This window comes from Mya arenaria, chromosome 9, assembly GCF_026914265.1.
Source record: "Mya arenaria isolate MELC-2E11 chromosome 9, ASM2691426v1".
Lineage (NCBI taxonomy): Eukaryota > Metazoa > Mollusca > Bivalvia > Myida > Myidae > Mya > Mya arenaria.
The window spans coordinates 54,334,943-54,352,512 of record NC_069130.1 but is presented as its reverse complement, the minus strand read 5'-3'; the positions used below and the strand labels follow the sequence as shown (position 1 = coordinate 54,352,512).

At 32.5% G+C, this 17,570-nt stretch overlaps 2 non-coding genes across 2 annotated transcripts; one reads left to right on the top strand and one right to left on the bottom strand.

Annotated features, from left to right (window-relative positions):
* Window positions 1-10,904: 10,904 nt before the first annotated feature.
* On the bottom strand, window positions 10,905-10,995 carry Trnay-gua (transfer RNA tyrosine (anticodon GUA)). The gene is given in 2 exon segments: window positions 10,905-10,940; window positions 10,959-10,995. It is a non-coding gene; the product is annotated as a tRNA-Tyr (tRNA).
* Window positions 10,996-17,203: 6,208 nt separating this feature from the next.
* Trnay-gua (transfer RNA tyrosine (anticodon GUA)) lies at window positions 17,204-17,294 on the top strand. Its single transcript is given in 2 exon segments — window positions 17,204-17,240; window positions 17,259-17,294. It is a non-coding gene; the product is annotated as a tRNA-Tyr (tRNA).
* Window positions 17,295-17,570: the final 276 nt, after the last annotated feature.

Genomic DNA, 17,570 nt, shown 5'->3' with positions numbered 1-17,570 from the left:
TTTTTTTTATTTTTTTTTATTTCTTTTATTTTATTATTATTTTTTTTTTTTTTTTTTTGGGGGGGGGGTCAAGGTAGTGGATATATATCATTTTAAAAAATATTCCACAATTGTTCATGAAAAAAGTTAGTATAGATATAAATAAATAAAAGGTGAACATGTGCAAAAATTCATCAATTCCAAACGTACCTAATCAATAGAACATAGTTCCTAAAATAATGAAGATAATCTAATAATGTTTACAAGAAAAATATAACTTTTATGCTAGTTAGATTGACCTTTACGGCATATTCAAACTAAATGCACCGACCAAAAACTGACATTTGCCATTACGAAAAATCCGGGAGGTTGAAAAACAACGGTCCCCCCCATCCCCCCTAAAACACGTTAAATACAGACTGACGTTATGGTTATATGTTTAACTACATTACATTAGGTGCTCTGAATTGTATTCCTCCGTCTACAGATAGAGTTGGGATCTCTAAACATAAAAGTACTTGGGGTTTACCTATAAGTTTATTATTATTTGTTTTCATTGTTAAGTTTCCTCAAGTTAATGCATACTTTGATCAGATTTATCTTTTGCGTTTTTTCTTTATTTAAGACTGTTGGGATAAGAGTGAGGTTTGTGCACTTATATTGGTTTAAAACCCCAGTAAATTTACATTTTACTGACCGTTCCAAGGTTGTACCTAACAATCCTTGATAAACATACCTAGTTTTTTATACGAGGGTTGTCCGAAAAGTTTTGAGACTGTGTCTATATTTCAAAATGTTTTTAATATACATCAACAAACAATAAACAGCTGTGTATATAGACTATTCACGCGTTTCCTTTTGCAAAATAAAATTAAATAATCTCATAATAAGGAAGTAAATAGTTGTCAAGACAACCCATTTAGCGCTTCACGGAGCACTTTGAAATTGACGTTTTCTGAAAATTATTCACAATTCATAAATACTACTCCGTCTTAATAATAGACGCCAAAACGTCATGTCAAAACCTATGACGAAAGTTTGACGTCAGCTGCATCACTGTGCAAATTATTGACGCAATCTAACTGTAGACATGGTTGTAACGATCAGCGGAAGTAGAGAGGTATTTCGAAGATGTCGGAAAAAATTCCAACGTTGACGTCACGAACGGAGCGACGCGCTATGATCAAACCCTGTTCGCAGCGGTATAACTCCTACAAATACTTAAACGTTTCTAACACGGGATAAATCAAAGCCAACATGTTCAAGGGCTTTGGTATTTCACTGGCATGGACGTTTCAGTGACGGGCATGGTAATATGTGCGTTTTCAAGCGGAGTGGAAGACCGTCAGTCTTGAGTGAAAGTCAGTGCTAGACATGTTACAAGAAGACCGACGGGGACAGTGAGGTAAATTGGCGAATCCGTTCAGCTAAAAAGGACAGTTGTTCATAATTTCATAATAGAGTGGTTGGGACAGATATTCAAGCAATGGGTATTTTGTCACCGTAAGTGTGTACGTGCAGAAGGCGCGTATTTTGAAAAACTGTAAATGACTTGACGCAATGAGACAACGAATTGCTCCGTGGCTTGTAACCTGTAGTTTTTGCAATGTTTATTGTATACGTTCACTTATAGTATATTGTTGAAACTTTCAGGATTTGTTTATATTAGATACAATTGACAGCTGATAAAACTTTAAATGCATCCTATGAGTGGTAAGTTTTTTATGAATGCAGTCACAAAGCTTTCCGGACAACCCTCGTATATAGTATGTATGCACTGTGCTGTTTGTGGAGTTTTGTGCTGTTCTTCCATGTTTCTTGTTTGTGATGTTTTGTTTTTATGTTCTATGTCTTTGGCGTTTACCCAGTGCCATTAAATCGGGTTTATGTTTAAACATTTTGCTACTGAGCTTTCTGTAGTTTTTAGGATAAATATTGTTTCTGTAGTTTTCATTGTATTATTTTAAAATTTGCATAGCTGGTAGATAAGACACCTTTATATATTTGATGCCAAGACAATACTAACACCACATGAATGTGTCATACGTGTGTTGATAGCAAACATAAACAAATGTATATATTATCAAAACATGCAGGGAGAACAAAACATATCTGTTAATTATTGACATCTATACATTCGCTGAGTCAACGATGTTCATAAAACTTTTAGCTAACGCTGACATGTTAATTTCCTGATATTGGAGCCTGATCTGTCAGAGCTAGCTTGCTTCATTGGAATTGATATTTTGACCAGGAACTTGAGAGCTCTCCCAAAATAAATATAAAATTGAGAGGTTTTGGGTGAATCAAATTAGTTACTGGTAAGATAAGAGATGAAGAAGGCAACTCTAATGCGTTAAGTAAAACAATGGCACCAATTTTGATAAAATACTCTACTTCGTGACATCGCCGTCATACATACAGGCATATGAGTTGCTGGTGACTAACAGTCGTGTCGTGATGAAAATGTGAACTAAATGCATCCCAAGCCACATTATTGGTAAATGGAACTTTGAATTGAGTGAAACATTGACCTGGGTCGTCAACGTGACGCACCGAGTTGTTATTGAGAACACGTCTGCAAAGCTTTTTTAAAATCCCTCAATGCAAAATAACACCACTAACACGAAGTAAAAACAAAAAAAAAATATGTTTTGGAAATGTGACACGATATTGCCATGAAGAAAATTTGTACCTAGTCATTTCAAAATAACCATATAATTACAAAATTCCAGCTCGACAAAGAATTACGACGCACTTTCACCAAAACTTTTAATTGTGACCTAGCCATTTGATATATAGAACTGGAATTTAAACGCAACTGACCGTATTGTCTTGTGTGTCAATTTATTCAACTCCATTTACGAATAGCAAAATTACTGTTAATGAATTATTAACGCCGAAATATTGGGGTTACTGTTTTTTAAAGGTCAGCGGAACTTGAGTTTATTTGGGATTTAAACAGTTTTTGAGCACTTAAACCCAGTCTTGTTGTTACATTAGTCAACGATGGCATTATTGTTTAATAAAATGTGCAACGTATGCACAAACTTCGAATTTGTCCTGTTGTGCGTCAAGGTAAAATGGTCCGACTGGAGTTAATATTTTAATGATTGCGCTAAGGATACTTTCTATATTTAAATGCGATTTTTTTATTTTTTTCACAATGACAATCAGATTTATTAAAGTCAATATAACGGTAGTAAGTACATCTCTGTTTAAATGTTGCATAGCGTGGTGTCTCTCCAGTGTTTGTGAAGGCCAAACTCAGAGGGAAACCAGCTCGACAGCTTGAGGGGGCCATGCTGAGTTGCAAACCCACTTATTAAGTGGGATTCACATTCCTTTTTTATGCACATTTATAGCCTAAACAGCTCAAACAAAATCCTTGAACTTTCATTATGAGGTCCGACTACTATGGCCACGCCCTCTAGGCCGCCAAGCGAGCACTTAAAGGAGTTACTGTCCCCCACAGCACTGGATGGACTCCACCTAACAAAAAAACAAAACACATCACGAAAAATTATCCATATAATATATAACCTAAGTTAATTAACTAAACAAAAAACTAAATATAACACAGAAAACCTGGAGATACTTCCTTATAGCACAAATCTCTCATCTACAGCCAAACAACCAATCACAGCACAGCGGTATTTAGTTCATGGTATTCAGTTCACTTCATTCGTTTCTGCGTGCTATTTAGCAGCAGAATAAGTATCTCCAAATTCTGTACCGCTAACAAAATTTATACACAGCTTCATCGCTTTCAGACAATATTCCTTAAACAACCATCATACTTACATACACACACCAATGCATCATGGAACATTGCATTTATACAAATCTATCTAGCAAATACACATGTGGCAATATACAACATCTTTCTGGCAAAAATGAATTTGATCACATTAGAATGATAGGGGGATACCGTACAATGGTAATTGATTGAACACATTCATCTCAATAAAAAGAAAACCTTTACTATTAATTTTATCTTAAGGGGATATTTTACAATGATAAACCTAAGTTATTATCAAGCACCTTTACTATAATTCTAAACATTGTTTTCAAAATGTTAAAGTGCAGTACTTTATTTCAGATTGAATAAAAGTCCCTATTCACACAGTCCCTATTCACATTTTGGAAGGATTGAATATGGAAAATCGCAACAAAAAATGACAAAGCAAAAATGAATATGCATTGTATGATACTAACCTGCACCAAGACATAAATAAACACCAACTGTTATGATAACATTTGCAAGACTCTTTGACATTCGTATAACTCGCATGTGAGTGCACTTGTTTCTTTCATTATTTGCGGGTACTTGATCATACCACTGTTTGCTTTATTAGAGAAGAAAAAGGTTGCATTTTGGTCCCGTAGGTTTCTTGCAACATAGTTTAACCACCATATTACTTCTATTTCACACATTCAAGCACTATCTTCTCTTGGGTAAATAAATACAACATAGTCCACACTCATGAAACAAGGAGTCAATTAACAAAGCTGGTATATTAACTAACAATCTAAATAAAACAGAAGAAGAAAAATGAATTAAGCGAATATATAAATTCCTAAAGTGGATTATAATATAAAGGCTGTTAAATCACAACTTTGTTCTTGCGATATAATATACATGTTGCGCCACATCACATTAATATATTTTGTGGCATGAAGCCTAAAAACATACCGCACCTTGTACAACCTTCAGGTGAATGCTGGATATAATGGGTTATTGGACACTTTCATTACGCTCGGAGATTGATCTTATAGTTTTCATTGAATTGCTTAAAGAACGGTAATTATTTATAGCCTCTCAAATAAAAGGGGGAATTGCAATGAAACAATTAAAATATCATTCAGGCAGGTCCATATGTGTTCAATCAATCAATTAGTATTTCAATCTAAATTGTTGGGAATGTTTGTGAAAAACGTCTTCATTTTGTTGTTACGTGATTTATGACGTCCTATCCCAAAAGTACTATCTACACAAACACATGGTTGATGTTTAACGGTATAACTAAAGCAAAGCAAACATCGACATCAATAGATAAACACTATTAGGCCAATAGAATTGTATCACATTATACATTTTAAACAACATCACACAGTCTTTGGCACAGAATTGTAAATCATGTCATGTAGGATGCAATGATTAAAACTAGTTATTATTGCAGTTAAACAATAACATAACTCTGTTGCAGACTATCACGCAATTAGTCACTGACCCTTACGTACATAAGTATATAAAAAAGTGATCATGTGCATTATTGATGAGTCTCGTATTCATTTGTCAACTAAAAAGCGTATGTTTGTGAGTGCAAGATTTTGTTCTCTCCGAAATTTAGTCTGGAGAAGAATACTTGTCCTATTTTTGTACTGAGTATGAACCTTTTGTCTGTTAAATTAACACCAGGAAACCATATCAAGATAAGTTCGTCTTTCTAGCTATTATGCTCTGTTTACAGTCATTTGGTACAACATCCATGTGACACAGTTTTGACCGCATATTTTAGTTCATATCTTAATTCATCCCCTCCCCCCACACAAGAAAAATATCATTGAAAACAACATTTTTAAAAATATGATATAAAGCATGTGTTGTATTGAGATGATGCAATGGAACAAAATAGGTCTTCTTGAAAAGCATACTCTTGAAAAGAAAACGGACATAATACACTCTACTCTAAAAATAGTAGTTTGCTTGTTTGCTAATATATTACCCATATGTTTTCTGCCAAGATTACAAAGACAAACAATTAAAAATAAATGATTGTAAAATTAAACTTTACCATCAAGGAACATCATAGAAACATGTTATTGCAAACCATTTTTTAATACCTAAATTTAATTCAAGACCTAATATAATCTCGCTATCCACGAGAAGACTTACTCAACATTCTTGCTTTTAATTCATTACCAATATCACCTCTTATTTCAGCTTATATAAGTATCCTCAAAACCGGTTTCGTACAATATGAAACAAATATTTCCATTTTTTTCAATTTAAAGTGCTCATTATTTAAGAGCATTCGGGTATTTATTGAATGCATTCCATCAAGTAAATTCCTACTTTCAGCCTGTTTGATACCCATCTGGATGTTCATGATGATTTCATGTCGTTCCGAGCAGTTAAAACATCCGACATGCAATACAACGGAATTATTCGTGCGCATGCGCTGCAAGTATTGGGAACTGTTAATAAGTGTAATAGGGACAAGTTACGAGAACTCATGAAGGAATTCAACACAAGAATTATTCCGTGAAAATTGAATTCCGTGATGTAAGATGTAGTAATAATTATTGATATAATTCCATAGAAGGCTACATAAATGTCGATCGCGTTTTTATGAAGAAAAGTAATTGATGATTAAGTTAAATTTTACTAACGTCATACTTTACTTCAGTCATATGGACGGTCGTTGGTGTTGTGTTTAGTGCCTACATGCATGTTTATTCTGATTGAAATGTCCATTTAAATGATGTGAGTGTTGTCAATCAAAAGTAGCCGTCAGCTGTGTGATCATACTTGCCGGCGTAGGTGTTTATAAAAATATCATTACCCCAACAACGACATTAATTTAGGTAAGAAACTCAAGGAAAAACGATTATTTTACACCTATGTCAATAACTCGTTCATAAATGTTTATTTAACATTCGCCCTTGAGATATAATTTATATATCAGAAGTTTAGGCATTCAAACAAAAAATTTGCGATAATTCTAAGTATAATTGCCCTTTAAGGTTCTGCAGAATTTAGGTTAATATTTGTTTCGTCCACCAGGATGTATATTAAAGGTCCCGGTGAGAGTCGACTTTCTTATCGGACTACTCAATGTAAAGATCCAATCTTTATTTCAGCTGGATGTTTTAAGATGCAAATAACTTATCAGTTCCGTTTGCCAAACCGGGGCCCGTAACTTAAGCGTTATCAATAGTGTTTTGCCTGAGCTTGAGCTTGGTCTTATTTTATTACCCGTATGCAATGTGCCAGAGTTTCAAAATGTTACATTGACCAGCATTTACAAATGAAGGCTGGAAAGACGTACTACTGCTCATTTTAACATAAAAAGCCAAAACTTATCGGTGGTTAAAATGAGTATTTCTAAAACCTAAACTCTTTTCTTCACTTCATTCTTATACTAATATTTTTAGTGTCAAATGCAATGGTTAATATGGCCTGCTGGCAAAGTGTGTATGCAGACACGCATCATTAAAACAATGTTCCAGCTGTAATATTCGTGTAGAAAGTTTTTCAAACGTTGAAGTTACATCAAAAGATCACGTTCGTGCTAATGATTCGATATTGCTCAAACCAAAATGCAATATGTATAACAATGCATGATTATATGAAACTAGCTTTAGTTTTTAACGTTTCAACACTTTTGCTCATACTCATAATCGCAAGAGTGTGCAATTATATACATGCGACCCAAAAGTATACAAAGTGGGAGGTTTGGTACAAGCATACACATATTATTACAAAGAGGTGTTTTTTTTCATGGAATGCTAGATAAAGGACAATCATGACGTGACAGTGTAGTGACAATCACAATGATAATTCTTAGATTATTGCTATATATTGAATAATTATTTAAAAAAAAATGAACACTTCTCAAACGATATTTTAGTTATTTATTTATAATAATGAGGTCTAGTTTGTGAATCATACAATAACACAGGGTACGTAATGCAGATGTTATTCCTAAAATCCGGAACGCAGTAAGTTGTACCGAACAATTGAACTGTTGAAGAGTTACTTTTTTCATTTTGGATAATGTTGAAATGGGTGTCTAACAGTACAACAAAGCTAAGCATGTATAGAACACGGTTGTGTTTTTGTGTGTGCACTAGCGGATCCAGGGGGAGGGTCGCACCCCCCCCCACCCCAACCCTTATTTGCCCTAGTTTACTTTTTATTTCAACACAGGAAATAAAAGTAATAAATTACGCCCCGAATACACAATTTTGGAAAATAGAAATTGATAAAATATTATTTGGGATTACCCCCAACGCCCTGCAAACTTTATAAACAAAATAAATTTCGGTTTTGATGGAGGGGTGCAAGTTAAAAGGTAACACCCCTAAGTTACGCCCCCTATAACGTGAAATCCTGGATCAGCCCCTGTATAAAATGTGCTTTCAAAATTAAATATATATTTATATGTTTTTAGATTATAACCAAAAATCGTAAAGTTGTATATGAACTTTAAATACAATCCATTTAACTATGATCATGCATTTGCTATTAATCTCTTTATTCGCGACAAATACAGATCTCATTTATCATATCCCACTGCCAATCTCATTCTTCTCAATTACACAACCAAACATATCCCTGGGAAACAGTTAATACGAAACATTTCAAATTGCATTTCACTGTGCTGATACATCTTTGTCAATATGGGAACTGATTACGTCAAACAAGTCTATTCTGTCCGCGCAGTTGAGTTAACTCGTCTCATCTCCCTTTCATGTAATTATTTTGATAATTGTCTCGAAATCAGTGCACATAAATTACGTTAAGTGCAAATCGGTTAAACTCCATCACCACTGTCATGTTTTATCGTTATATGAATGCATTGATCCTGTCAACATTAATTGTTACGAGTGCCATCGATTGGAGACAAAACATTACTATCTGCGTTGATTTTTAATCAAGCCTTGGTGAACTGTATTATGACCTGAATTAAACAACAGACAAAATGCGAAGTAGAGGGACAAGCCCACAGGTGCTCGTCACATTGCCTTGATACAGATATAAAAAAAATAAAAAAATAAAAAAAATTGGGGGGGGGGGGGTCAAGGTAGTGGATATATATCACTTTAAAAAAATATTCCACAATTGTTCATGAAAAAAGTTAGTATAGAAATAAATAAATAAAAGGTGAACATGTGCAAAAATTCATCAATTCCAAACGGACCTAATCAATAGAAGCTAGTTCCTAAAATGAAGATAATCTAATAATGTTTACACTTCTGATCAGGTAAGATACCCATCTACAAGAAAAATATAACTTTTATGCTAGTTAGATTGACCTTTACGGCATATGCAAACTAAATGCACCGACCAAAAACTGACATTTGCTATTACGAAAGAACCGGGAGGTTGAAAAACAACGGTTTCCCCCCATCCCCCCTAAAACACGTTAAATACAGATTGACATGCAAACTTGGAGCATGCATTACAAAGAGAAGCTTGAAATATCATTCCTACCGTTGAAAACTCGTTGAGGAAGATGCGTATTTATACAATTCGAACTTTTTTTGTTGCGGTATTTCTACTTTCACTTCGAATCACCCTCTTTCAAGTTTTACCTTGAACACGCAATCGCCTATGTCTTAAATGCAAAAAGCGTTTTTATTGGACGGCTAACATCGACTTACCTGGTTTTAATGACGTAATTGGAAAAGCATTTAAATGTTGTCCACATTGAAAGTAGAAATACCTCAACAAAAACGAAGAAAAAAAAAAAAAAAAAAAAAACAATGTGTAAAAGGGGCTCTTCATGGCGAACCCTAGCGGGCGAATAGAGCGGGTTTCCCACCTTCCAAATATGATCAACAGTGCAGAAGATACGGCTCATAAACAAATTCTCACGTGAACACTGGTGGCAAAAAAGATGGCATACGATGTGAGGCACTATTTAGTTCAAGTACTTATCGCGATACTTCACGAACACTGAATGTACTGCGACTAACAACAAAATTATAAAATTCAAACCAAATGTTGCCTTGCTTGCTTTCATTACACAGGGAAGGAACAGTTGCATGTGTCTAGCTACTGATTGATTCCGTTTACTACCTACCGTTAAGATATGAACATCTCTCTCTCTCTCTCTCTCTGTCTGTCTCTCTCTGTCTCTCTCTCTCTCTCTCTCTCTCTCTCTCGGAAACGATACAAGTAATATCATCAAGCACGTAGAAGTTATTATAAAATAGTTTTGTTTTATCCAATATTTTAGTAAAATACGGAGAGATAAAAACATTATAATGATTGTTCGTCTAGGTTATTTCAACCAATTAAAGTAAAAAAACAGCACGCATTTCCACGTGAAGAAGTATATTTACAAACATTCGAATAAATCAATGATACATCTATCTCGATGACATAAATGGGCTATTGTTTGTTGCAAAGAAAAGAATGAACTGAAATGAAATGAAATGAACAAAATCTTGAGCATAGAGTATAAAGCTATCGTCTTAATCAACTTAAGCAAAATTGGGAGTCCGCGAACCGGACCTGAACCAATGACCTAAGATTGACATCTGTATCGTACCTTTCAGTCCTCCTAGCAACTGCTCTCAAGGAAGCTGCCTTTATATTAAGCTATGTAAAAATAAAGAGCTTTTCAATTAATTCAAAAGGTCTCTAATTACTTAAAGATATATCCATTTAGCTGTATTCTAGTGACTTGACTTAATAGTGCACATCAGTTTCACTTGTTATCAAGGAAAAGCTATTAAATAAAAAAGAGGATTGACGGTGAAAACTTCAAAATAACTAACAACTTACTTGTTTATATCTTACCATAACGCCATCTTATAATGAATACTATAAAAAAAAAGGAACATCTAATTAAAATTTCAATTTAATTTCGTTCAGTAAGAAGTCACAAAAATGTTTGAACCTTTCTGCATGAATACCAATTCCATTATAATGCATTTAGAAGATAGAAGTTTAAATGAAGAATCAAAACACAATTATTTGAACAAATTTAAGTAAAACAACACACCTTACGTAAAACTCAAAAAAACAAATGAAAACAGTTTACGAAATTTCGAACAAACTGATGAAATGATTATCGTAATGCCGACATGTTATTGGTATAAGTTATTAAAAGTGGCAATAAAGCGAAACTAAAACAAAATGATTAAAATATTGAATATAACCAATGGCGTCTTTCGGGAAAAATATATCCCGCGAACCGGATTTGAACCAGTGACCTAAGGATAACGGACGTATTGTACCACTACAGTCCTCCGCTCTACCAACTGAGCTATCGCGGGAGCTGTCACATAATAAATGTATAATAAAATAAGTTGTTGCCTACAACTGTCTTTGAAGATATATTTTATTCAATTAATGAAAGCAATCAAGTGCATGTTGCTAGTTTTAATTATTATTATGACTATAGCAACAAACGATTTGGAACTTTGCCTCTATATATCATTTGAAGAGCTCTTTAATTGATTTCATAGGTATGAATTTCTTTGAAGACAAATCCAATTAATTCAACTGCAATTTTTGAAGGTAAAAAACATGTTCTATATTCCTGATAAAATAAAATAAAAATATGACTTAAACATCTTAGTAATAAAAGCAAATTAAAGTTTTAAAATAACACAATACACAACGTGTAGATAAAAGAAACCAATTACTGTCTGACGTTTCTCGACATTCAATCGAACAAATCATTGAAATGAATGTCATAATGCACATATGTTTTGTACCTAAATTGCTTAATAGAATATTGCCAATAAAATGAAACTAAAATATCAAGAAAAAAATGCTGAACATTATTTTTAAAACTAAAAACAGCAACGTAATTTGTATGAATAAATAAAAGGGGAAAATGAGATGTCACGCGAACTGAATTCGAACCAATGACCTAAGGATGGCAGTTTTATCGTACCAGTCCTCCGCTCTATCAAATTAGCTGTCGCGGGAAATAGTTTTCATACAAAGACAAGCGCGATGTAATCATGCATTTTAATTTCGCCAAGTAGATGAAGATCAATGAAGTATTGAAATCCAGATTCATGATAAAGTAGCAATTCACTGTTTAATGTCTAGTTCACGGATTATTTCAATGATATTTTATTGCTTTCTCTTTCGAACATGAACATACAAGCTATTGTAATGATAGTTTTTATAATTGCTTTAAATATGGTCTGATTAAATTTCGGGTTACTGGGCGTGTCCGTTTAATTCCAGTATCTGTTTATTACAAATGCTACCTAATTGAAAATAAGACATAACTCAACACCGATAAATGTAATTTGATAAGATTTATACATTCTAATAAGAAACTTAAAAAGTTTGTTTCTTTTCATCTAACCATTTAAACTTTCAACAGTATATTGACAGTTTGATAAAATGTTTACAGGCTTTAGGCATATGTTCGCGGTAAAACCCTTGTTTAATGTTAATTTTGGAACATTTTAGTCTTCACATTGGAATATTACAAAGAACTTATTTTTGACAAAATTGTAAGTGATTTCACCAAATGCACATTTGTTATTCTTGTCATATATCTACCATACACATCGTCGATGCCAGTGTTGTTACAGCGAGGACAATATATTTATAATGTGTTTACCCTGAACTGCAATGTCAATATCGATGAGAGTGGCAGTTAATAATAATGTGAAATACTATTGACAAATTAACGTACAATAATTTATTATTATTGTATGATATTATTTGTTACTATTCAGTTGTATCAAACAAATATTTAGCTAGTAAAGGTCTGACTTAATAGCTGTTATCTTCATGAACTTTAGAGCTACTTTTAAATTTGATTGTTTCCAAATTGCATTTACAAAAATAAATTAAATGTAAACATACCTTCCCTCATTCTCTTAATCTTATTTTCATGTCTGCTTTCCAAGTTAGCTGTATTTTTTCTAATTTAGATACGTTTACAATTGGAACAACTTTACAGGAGGGCAAACATTTTTATGAATGCATCTGTTTAAACATTAATCTAATTGTTTAATTACTTGACCGTTCTGTTTTGAGATAATCTGAAATTGATCGTCTATATTTATTCATATTTACCCGGATATTTGCGTTTAAAAATACTCTACAAATATTGGAAAAGGTGGTTAAACTACTTAACATCAATGCAAGAAATGTTCGGTAGCTTTCGCTGATTTTCTGACTTTTCAAGTAACAGTTCAATTAACTGCTTATTCTGACGTTTTTTGATATATTTGGCAAAGTTTAAGTAATATGTCACGGAACGAATCACTTGTTGAGAATTAACTTAAGAAGTACATTATACACCGATTGTCGCATAAATTCAAATGATTGGTAACGCAAAAAGAGAAATATGTTGCAATCCATTATGTTTAAATTCCAATGCCATTTTGATCCAATAATGGCAAATCGAGATCGTCATGATAAATGATTCCCCCAGAGCAATCCCTGTTCGAAGGCTTAAATTTTTTGACGCGTAAGCTGCAATTTGCATTATCGCTATTTTCAGTGCTCTAAATGGAACAGGTATGAAAGTCTTATCTTCAGACTGCATGCTGTGGAATCATTAAATCATTGTTATTGTAAGCCAAAGTTTATCTTGAAATAGACTAAATTGATCACAAAAAACTATATGTATTGATAACGCGTTAGACAATTTAACGTATAACTTGCACCAATCATATGTCGGCGTGTCCAATAATGAAAACAAATGGTCACCTGGGACTCATTATGACGCATGGAATGTCCATTTCATTTGAATGTAGGCAACAAATAGGATAATAAAACCACGTGTGTATTTTTATTGAGTCTTTATTGTTGCTAACTACCACAGCCTTGAATTCGTCTGAGTTTAATTAAATTTTAATATTTTGAATCTTCGTGATATATTTGGCAATAACAACGCATGTTTATGAACGAAAACGAAAACAATATGGTGATGAAACTAAACAAATACATTATACTCACCAAGTCTCATACATGCAAGTGATTGGTTAAACAAAGTTGTATAACAGAGTAATTGTTTGTAACATTTAACACTTAGTTCATTTAAATCAAATTATTGCCAAAATGATGTCATATTAATGCCTTTATATAAACACACATTAAGAATGTGTGTATTAGCTTGAGCCTAAATTATTTTTGCTGTGCGAAGGCGATCAATACCCTGTTTGTCTAGACACGTAACCTACATATTGCATGATTGCATATTTTTAGTGTTAGCAATAGTTTGGTAAGTTTATATATTTTAAAATGACCCCGTATTGTTGTGAATCATTATCAACCATATGCACAACAACTACACATTTGAGCTTACCAACTTCCTCTTGGCTAAAACGGATATTAGTGCAGAATGTATAATTGATACATGTGCATTTGTCTTTCACAGTTGTAGTTTCTGCCGGTTGATAATCAGAAGTCTAATTTCTTTCAGGTAGGAATATGACTGAATATAACTTAGTCAACAAATTGGGGTTATGAAGAATTCGAGCCTGCATTAAATACCATGTTGGATCATTGAGACAGACTTGACATCCATGTCATCCACAAGGCAGTCACATCTGATAGAAATGATGTGAGTATTTCATAAAAAAAATATTTGAGTTGGTGTTTGTTGTTTTATAAACTCACTGTATTCAAAAATCAAGTGGTGGTGGTGGTGGTGGTGGTGGTGGTGGTGGTGGTGATGATGATGATGATGATGATGATGATGATGATGATGATGATGATGATGAATTTTATTGATAAATTTAGTAATTTTCTTTATATATAATCTACATGTATGTATCAGCTTGTTTTTTGTTTTTTTAAATAATGTCGAGAAATATTAAACTGTTTATATTTTCTTTTGTATATGTATGGCAGTATTATTATCTATACTAACAAGTTAGAAAGGCTTTTAAAGTACATTTTTTTTCCTTTACAGCACTAAACATTCTAGATTGGTAAAGAACCTGAAGGGGCATAAAAACCAAATCAGCATTGACTCAGCATTGAGTAATTATCATCTGTGCACACACTACAAGTATAAACGCATGGAAACAGACCAAACTTCAAATGTTGAAGAGTGAAGACTTATTGTGAAAAATTCTAAATGTAAGAATACCATTGACAAAATAAAACAAATAGACATCGATTACCTACAGAGACTGTTTACATGTTATAATATTAAAAAGACAAATTAGTTGAGAACTTTCACTCTGACAGTTTTGGAGGGGCATTACCGCCTATATGTACATAGTATTCTTGTTTCTTTACATATTTTAATTTGAAAGTACATTCATTGTTTTTAAATCTGAATTCTGAGTTAGTATCATACGTAAAATTCATTTATTTGAATGATTACATTTTATGAATAAGTTCAATAAAGCTTTATCAATTTTTACAAGAAAAGGGTTGATTGTTAAGCATTTTATTAGCTATAAAAATGTATGATTACATGACATTATGTATATTTTCTTCAAAATTGAACGGTAAACTTTCATAAATTGTCTTTTAAATTGTTCATTAGACATCATAGAAAATATTTAAAATGATTTCAGCAGGTTGTCTTATTATTAATTTTTTTTTTTATGAATTTATAAAACTGCTTTATATTTTCAAACATCGAAATACTGCTCTGTTCAGAAGACTCACAAGATCAATCAAAATGATTTTTTTGCATGTGTATCAATAATGCTGTTCGGTTGAACTTATGTTTTCTGTTAACTGAACCTTATTTCACCAGAAACTGTTGTGTTTATTTCATAAGCTCTGATAATGTGAAACAAAAATCAAATATAGACAAAATATTTACTTGTCTCTCTTTGTAGCCCTTGGAGTTTTGGGTTGGGTGTAATGAAACTTAAATAACTTTTTTAATTCACGGTAAAATATCTTCAAAATTTGGATAAAAGTCCCATAGTGTACCTTGATAATAACTAAAATAATTCAGTTTAAATAATTATGGCCTTTAATGATTTTTGTTTTCATATAGATTTCCTGTTATATTGAGCTTTGTCATTTTTTTGTTGTTTTGTATTATGTACAATTACTACTTCTATTTCCTAACTTAAATTTTTTGTCAAATTGAATTGGTACATATTTCATATATATAATAGTGAAAAAAAACACACTATTTTTAAAGATGCACTCTTACTCCCAAACAAGACTTATCACAATTAATATTATTGTTTTGATTTTTCAAAATGGGTTGATAGATGTCAACAACAATGTTTATAATGAAGGATTTAGAGTTCAATTTGCTAATAAGAATGAACATAAAACATGGTATTTCTGCCTTGTGATACTATAGTAGACCACAGTAAATATTAAAGCAATCACCAATCATTTAATATTTGTCATACTTTCTGCTATTATGAACAGGGTCACAAGCTTGTTATAAATCAGTAAACAATATTTCAGTAAATGCATTATTTAGTAAGTAGTTATTGTTTTATCAGTCAATATGATGTGTGTTATAAATACAATTATATGCAGGGCTTCCATTAAAGGAAGTTTGGAAGTATATTACTCCTAAGAAATGGGTTAAAACTTTCAAAATTAATTTCTAGGAAGTACAAAAACTTCCATAATTTTGAAGAAAACCACCAAAGTAGAAAGCTTGGAACTTCCAGGACAGGAAGTTTATACTTCAAGTTTCAAATTCTTAATGGAAGCCCTGTTATATGTATTGATTTTAAATAAGAGTTTCACTTTAAAGATGTTCATTTAAAGATAATGAACAGACACACAAAAAATAGACACTTTTGATGCTAATTGTATGAATGATTATTGTTTAGGTGACCTCTGATTTGTTTTAAACGAGTGTCAGAGAAATAATGTAATGACATTCGTTCGCATGTGAATTGGAGACAATCCCTTAAACCGTCGGTCATACCTATTCGTATTTTAAAGCTTGTGTTTTCATATCATACATGTCATCAACAAGTATTTATAAAACTAAACTATCAAGTAGAACTGGACAAAGGCTATGTCCTATTCATTCGTCATGAAATAAGTAATAAATTAGGGAAACAAGTTTTGGCATATATATTTAAAATCTAAATACTAAAAGTCATCATATATATTGAAATGTTCACGCTGAGGGAACAGATGCATCAAAGGCTACGCAAATTGGATAGATAACATATTGAACGCATGTTTCATTTAATTATGTTGTGGTTTTTAACTTAAATTACATGTACATTGAATTACTAAGAGTTTGACTAAGTTTGTATTTTTAGTTTTTATTACTCAGTCTTGTTCAACCTTCACATGAGAATGGAACGACAAAATCTTCACAAACTCAAATATTTGATGTGTAATTAATTGGAGAGCTCTACAAAAAGTATTTTGATGTCGATATAAGAGCGGAAAGAGAGTCTAAATCATTTTGTTGTATCATCATGGTAATAACTTATGTTAGTGACAAGCATTTGATTGCTTTCATAAACTTAAAATGAAATATCTTCATTTAACGTGAAGACAGCTCAAGGAAACGAATGATTCGAACATAGCTTTCTTTAGACATCTCCCGCGATAGCTCAGTTGGTAGAGCGGAGGACTGTAGTAGTATGATAAAACTGTCATCCTTAGGTCACTGGTTCAAATCCGGTTCGCGGGACATCCTTTTTCATTGTTTTAATTTGGTCTCTGGTTATAGAAATTTTAAATGCGAACAATAAGACGGGTTTTTTGATCTTCAAGATTGTGTTAATTCATTTTAGTATCGTTTTATTTGCACTTTAAACAATGTATGTCCATAACGTGTCATCATTACGAGGAACATTCAAGCGGCTTGTTCGATTTTCTTCAGCTGTTTTCATATTTCAATTGTGGCTTTAATGTTTCTCATACGGTATGTTGATTTTCTTAGATTAATTGATAAATCAAAAAGAAA